Source organism: Arachis duranensis, chromosome 4 (assembly GCF_000817695.3).
Source record: "Arachis duranensis cultivar V14167 chromosome 4, aradu.V14167.gnm2.J7QH, whole genome shotgun sequence".
Lineage (NCBI taxonomy): Eukaryota > Viridiplantae > Streptophyta > Magnoliopsida > Fabales > Fabaceae > Arachis > Arachis duranensis.
Genome location: NC_029775.3, coordinates 79,900,457 through 79,907,534, shown reverse-complemented (window position 1 = coordinate 79,907,534; position 7,078 = coordinate 79,900,457). Strand labels below are relative to the sequence as shown.

At 39.9% G+C, this 7,078-nt stretch overlaps 1 non-coding gene across 1 annotated transcript; it reads left to right on the top strand.

Moving 5' to 3' along the window:
* Window positions 1-6,748: 6,748 nt before the first annotated feature.
* On the top strand, window positions 6,749-6,856 carry LOC127747380 (small nucleolar RNA R71). Its single transcript, XR_008009179.1, has one exon. It is a non-coding gene; the product is annotated as a small nucleolar RNA R71 (small nucleolar RNA).
* The last annotated feature ends 222 nt before the right edge of the window (window positions 6,857-7,078 follow it).

The window sequence follows — 7,078 nt, the reverse complement described above, 5'->3', positions numbered from 1 at the left end:
TGAGTTGTTGCTAGATTCTTATACTAGTATACTCTTATCTTTGGATATATTATATCTTTATCTTGTGCTTTAAGTTAGTAGCTTCGTAAGTATGTCTTGCACTTTTTAAAGCCTGTTTTTGAGCTATATCCTTCATCGGGCTTCTAGAATTATTATTTCTTTCTATATATATATTTTTAAAAGCTTTAGGATTGTCGTAACCTCTGATTAACCTTTGCTTTATGGCTAGAGGTAAGGCTTAGGGTAATTAGGGTGTTACACAATGCATATGGTTGAAACATTTAGTGCATGAATATGTACCAAATCCCATGATTTTCATAAAAAAAATACAAAATACACTTCTACTTCAACCAATGTTCCTCCCATACCCAAATGATACATACATTCACTAGCCTAAGCTAATCAAAGATCCAAATTAAGGACATTTTATTATTTTTTACTTAGGGGTAGTGATGTGCTAAAATTAAGAACAAAAGAGATTAAATAGGCTCAAAATTGGCTAACAATGGTTGATGGAGGGTAGGCTATTTGGGTAAGTGAGTGGTGCACAAAATTATGATCATCAACAATGGCGCCAAAAACTTGGTAGTGCTTTCCAACGTGAATCACACTTTGTCACAACTTCACACAACTAACCAGCAAGTGCACTGGGTCGTCCATGTAATAAACCTTACATGAGTAAGGGTCGATCCCACGGAGATTGTTGGTATGAAGCAAGCTATGGTCATCTTGTAAATCTCAGTTAGGCAGATTATAATGGTTATAAAGGTTTTCGAAATTAATAATAAATAAAGCATAAAATAAAGATAAAGATACTTATGTAAATCATTGGTGGGAATTTCAGATAAGTGTATGGAGATGCTTTGTCCCTGTTGAATCTCTGCTTTCTTACTACCTTCCTTCAATCTTTCATACTCATTTCCATGGCAAGCTGTATGTAGGGCATCACCGTTGTCTATGGCTACTTCCCATCCTCTCAGTGAAAATGGTCCAAATGCTTTTGTCACAGCACGGATAATCATCTGTCGGTTCTCGATCATATCGGAATAGAATCTATTAATTCTTTTGCATCTGTCACTACGCCCAACAATCGCGAGTTTGAAGCTCATCACAGTCATTCAATCCCTGAATCCTACTCGGAATACCACAGACAAGGTTTAGACTTTCCGAATTCTCAAGAATGGCTGCCAATGGGTTCTAGCTCATACCACAAAGATTCTGATAAAGGAATCCAAGAGATACACGCTCGGTCTAAGGTAGAACGGAAGTGGTTGTCAGTCACGCGTTCATAGGTGAGAATGATGACGAGTGTCACGGATAATCACATTCATTATGTTGAAGTGCAACGAATATCTTAGAACAAGAATAAGCTGAACTGAATAGAAAATAGTAGTAATTGCATTAAAACTCGAGGTACAGCAGAGCTCCACACCCTTAATCTATGGTGTGTAGAAACTCCACCGTTGAAAATACATAAGTGATGGTCCAAGCATGGTCGAATGGCCAGCCCCCATAAACGTGATCAAAGGATCATAAGGTAATCCAAAAATAATCCAAAGATGTCTAATACAATAGTAAAATGTCCTATTTATACTAGACTAGTTACTAGGGTTTACAGAAATAAGTCTAACTGCAGAAATCCACTTCCGGGGCCCACTTTGGTGTGTGCTTGGGCTTAGCTTGAGCTTTACACATGCAGAGGCTTCTCTTGGAGTTAAACGCCAAGTTGTAACGTATTTTTGGCGTTTAACTCTGGTTTGTGACGTATTTCTGGCGTTTTACTCCAGAATGCAGCATGGAACTGGCGTTGAACACCAGTTTGCGTCGTCTAAAATCGAACAAAGTATGGACTATTATATTTTGCTGGAAAGCTCTGGATGTCTACTTTCCAACGCCATTAGAGCACGCCATTTGGAGTTCTGTAGCTCCAGAAAATTAATTTCGAGTGCAGGGAGGTCAGAATCCAACAGCATCAGCAGTCCTTTGTCAGCCTTCTATCAGGGTTTTGCTCAGGTCCCTCAATTTCAGCCAGAAAATACTTGAAATCACAGAAAAACACACAAACTCATAGTAAAGTCTAGAAATATGAATTTAGCATAAAAACTAATGAAAAATCCCTAAAAGTAGCTAGATCCTACTAAAAACTACCTAAAAACAATGCCAAAAAGCGTATAAATTATCCGCTCATCACAACACCAAACTTAAATTGTTGCTTGTCCCCAAGCAACTGAAAATCAAATAGGATAAAAGGAAGAGAATATACTATAAATTTCAAAATATAAATGAATATTAGTTCTAACTAGATGAGCGGGACTTGTAACGTTTTGCTTCTGAACAGTTTTGGCATCTCACTTTATCCCTTAAAGTTTAGAATGATTGGCATCTATAGGAACTCAGAGTTCAGATGATGTTATTGATTCTCCTAGTTAAGTATGTTGATACTTGAACCTTTTCAGATTGTGACTTAGCTTTGCTAAAGTCCCCAGTTAGAGGTGTCCAGAGCTCTCAAGCTTTTCACTTGGACCTGCATACCACAAGCACATGGTTAGGGACAGCTTGATTTAGCCACTTAGGCCTAGATTTATTTCCTTGGGCCCTCCTATCCATTGATGCACAAAGCCTTGGATCCTTTTTACCCTTGCCTTTTGGTTTTAAGGGCTGTTGGCTTTTTCTGCTTGATTTTTCTTTTTCTTCTTTTTTTCGCAAGCTTTTGCTTTTTCACTGCTTTTTCTTGCTTCAAGAATCAATTTCATGATTTTTCAGATTATCAATAACATTTCTCTTGTTCATCATTCTTTCAAGAGCCAACAATTTTAACATTCATAAACAACAAGATCAAAAATATGCACCGTTCAAGCATTCATTCAGAAAACAAAAAGAATTGTCACCACATCGATATAATTAAACTAATTTCAAGGATAATTTCGAAACTCATGTACTTCTTGTTCTTTCGTATTAGAAACATTTTTCTTTTTGAGAGAGGTGAAGGATTCATGGAATTTTTCATAGCCTTAAGACATAGTTACTAAATACTAATGATCATGTAGGAAAGACACAAACATAGACAAACATATAGCATAAAAATCGAAAAACAGAGAAATAAGAACAAGGAATGAGTCCACCTTAGTGATCTTTTGAGTTGTTCCCAATAGTTGTTTGGAGGAAAGTGCATCCCTTGAGGCATCTCAGGGATTTCTTGATGATGAGCTTCCTCATGCGTCTCTTGAGATCTATGAGTAGGCTCTCTTGTTTGCTCCATCCTTTTCTTAGTGATGGGCTTGTCCTCTTCAATGGGGATGTCTTCTTCTATGATAACTCCAGCTGAGTTGCATAGATGGCAAATAAAATGAGGAAAAGCTAGCCTTGCCAAGGTGGAGGGCTTTTCGGCCACTTTTTATAGTTCAAGAGAGATGACTTCATGAACTTCTACTTCCTCTCCAATCATAATGCTATGGATCATGATGGCCCGATCCACAGTAACTTCGGATCAGTTGCTAGTGGGGATGATGGAGCGTTGGATGAACTCCAACCATCCTCTAGCCACAGGCTTAAGGTCTAGTCTTCTCAATTAAATCGGCTTGCCTTTTTAGACTCTTTTCCATTGAGCTCCTTCCACACATATATCCATGAGGACTTGGTCCAACCTTTGATCAAAGTTGACCCTTCTAGTGTAGGGGCGTGCGTCTTCTTGCATCATAGGCAAGTTGAACGCTAACCTTACATTCTCCGGACTGAAATCTAAGCATTTCTCCCAAACCATCGTAAGATAATTCTTTGGATTCGGGTTCATACTTTGATCATGGTTCCTAGTGATCCATGCATTGGCATAGAACTCTTAAACCATTAAGATACCAACTTGTTGAATGGGGTTGGTCAGAACTTTCCAACCTCTTTTTTGGATCTCATGTCGGATCTCCGGATACTCATTTTTCTTGAGCATGAAAGGGACCTCAGGGATCACCTTCTTCTTGGCAACAACTTCATAGAAGTGGTCTTGATAGACCTTTGAGATGAATCTCTCCATCTTCTATGACTCGGAGGTGGAAGCTTTTATCTTCCCTTTCCTCTTACTAGAGGTTTCTCCGGCCTTAGGTGCCATAGATGGTTATGAAAAAAAAAAGTAATGCTTTTATCATACCAAACTTAGAATGTTGCTCGTCCTCGAGCAAAGAAAAGAAAGAATAGAAGAAGAAGAAGAAGATATGAAGGAGAGGGAGAGAGGTTTGTGTTTCGGCCAAGGGGGAGAAGAGAGGGTTGTGATGTGTGAAAATAAAGAAGGATATAGGGGTTTATATAGTGGAGGGAGAGGGTAGTAGGTTCGGTCATTTGGGTGGGTTTGGGTGGGAAAAGGATTTTAAATTTGAAGGTAGGTGGGGTTTATGGGGAAGAGTGGATGGATGTGAGTGGTGAAGAGGTGATGGGGAAGAGAGATTGAGGTGATTGGTGAAGCAGAGAGAAGGTAAATTGAGGTAGGTAGGGATCCTGTGGGGTCCACAGATCCTGAGATGATCTTGTGGGGTCCACAGATCCTGAGGTGTCAAGGATTATCATCCCTGCACCAATGAGGCGTGTAAAATGCCCTCTGCATGCAATCTTAGCGTTCAATGCCAGATTGATGCTTGTTTTTGGCATTAAACGCCAGCTCCTTGCTTGTTTTGGGCGTTCAACGCCAATCTGCAGCATGTTTCTGGCGTTAAACGCCAGTTCCATGCTTGTTTCTGGCGTTTAACGCCAGCTTTCCTCAGGGTGCAATCATGGCATTTGAACGCCAGACTGTTGCTTGTTTCTGGCGTTCAACGCCAGATTCATGCTCTGTTCTGGCATTGAACGCCAGCCAGATGCTCCTTACTGGCGTTTAAATGCCAGTAAGCTCTTCCTCCAGGGTGTGCTGTTTCCTCTGCTATTTTTGATTTTGTTTTTAATTTTTGTATTTGTTTTGTGACTCCACATGATCATCAACCTAATAAAACATAAAAGAATAATAAAAATATAAATAAATAAAAATTGGGTTGCCTCCCAATAAGCGCTTCTTTAATGTCAATAGCTTGACAGTGAGCTCTCATGGAGCTTCACAGGTGATCAGGTCAATGTTGTGGACTCCCAACACCAAAATTAGAGTTTAGATGTGGGGGTTTCTCAACGCCAAACTTAGAGTTTGGGTGTAGCCTCCCAACACCAAACTTAGAGTTTGATTGTGGGGGCTCTGTGAGAGAAGCTTTTCATGCTTCCTCTCCATGGTTACAGAGGAAGATCCTTGAGCTTTAAATACCAGGTAGTACCCATTCAATTGAAGGACTAGCTCTCCTCTGTCAACATCAATCACAGCTTCTGTTGTGGCTAGGAAGGGTCTTCTAAGGATGATGCATTCATCCTCCTCCTTCCTAGTGTCTAAGATTATGAAATTAGCAGGGATGTAAAGGCCTTTAACCTTCACTAACACGTCCTCTACCAATCTATAAGCTTGTCTTACAGACTTGTCTGCTATCTGTAATGAGAAAGTAGCATCTTATACCTCAAAGATTCCTAGCTTCTCCATTACAGAGAGTGGCATAAGATTTATACCTGACCCCAGGTCACACAGAGCCTTCTCAAAGATCATGGTGCCTATGGTATTGTATTAGGAATTTACCAGGATCTTGTTTCTTTTGAGGTAAACTTTGCTGAACCCATGTATCTAGTTTACTAAGGAGCAAGGGAGGTGCATCTTCCCAAGTCTCATTACCAAACAACTTGGCATTTAGCTTCATGATAGCTCATAGATATTGAGCAACTTGCTCTCCAGTTACGTCTTCATCCTCTTCAGAGGAAGAATAGTTTTCAGAGCTCATGAATGGTAGAAGGAGGTTTAAAGGAATCTCTATGGTCTCTATATGAGCCTCAGATTCCTTTAGGTCCTCAATAGGGAAATCATTCTTATTTGGGAGATGTCCCATGAGGTATTCCTCATTGGGATTCACATCCTCCCCTTCCTCTCTAGGTTCAGCCATTTTAATTATATCAATGGCCTTGCACTCTCTTTTTGGATTCTCTTCAGTATTGCTTCGGAGAGTACTAAGAGGAGTTTCAATGATTTTCTTACTCAGCTGGTCCACTGTGCCTCCAAATATCTGATGGAGGACCTTGTTTCACTCATGAAACTTAAAGTGGACTTAGACAGATCAGAGACTATATTTGCTAAGCTAGAGGAGCTCTGCTCAGAATTCTCTATCTGTTGCTGAGAAGATGATGGAAAAGGCTTGCTATTGTTAAGCCTATTTCTTCCACCATTATTAAAGCCTTGTTGAGGCTTCTGTTGATCCTTCCATGAGAAATTTGGATGATTTTTCCATGAGAAATTATAGGTGTTTCCATAAGGTTCACCCATGTAATTTACCTCTGCCATTGCAGGGTTCTCAGGATCATAGGCTTCTTCTTCAGAAGATGCCTCTTTAGTACTGTTGGATGCATTTTGCCATCCCTTCAGACTTTGAGAAATCATGTTGACTTGCTAAGTCAACATTTTGTTCTGAGCCAATATGGCATTCAGAGCATCAATCTCAAGAACTCCCTTCCTCTGAGGCATCCCATTATTCACAGAATTCCTCTCAAAAGTGTACATGAATTGGTTATTTGTAACCATGTCAATAAGTTCTTGAGCTTCTGCAGGCGTTTTCTTTAGGTGAATGGATCCACCTGCAAAATGGTCCAGTGACATCTTATAGAACTCAGATAGACTATAATAGAATATATCCAAAATGGTCCACTCTGAAAGCATGTCAGAAGGACACCTTTTGGTCATCTGCTTGTATCTTTCCCAAGCTTCATAGATGAATTCACCATCTTTTTGCTTGAAGGTCTGAACATCCACTCTAAGCTTGCTCAGCTTTTGAGGATGAAAGAACTTAGCCAAGATGGCCGTGACCAGCTTATCCCAAGAGTCTAGGCTATCTTTAGATTGTGAGTCCAACCATGTTCTAGCTCTGTCTCTGTATTGTTGTAATTTAGCTTCTCTTGGTTTCCTCTTCAGAGTCCTTTCAGGTTCATGGTCTACTTCAACAAGAATATTCTTGTCCCTGCTCTTGCTCATATGAAAAAGAAG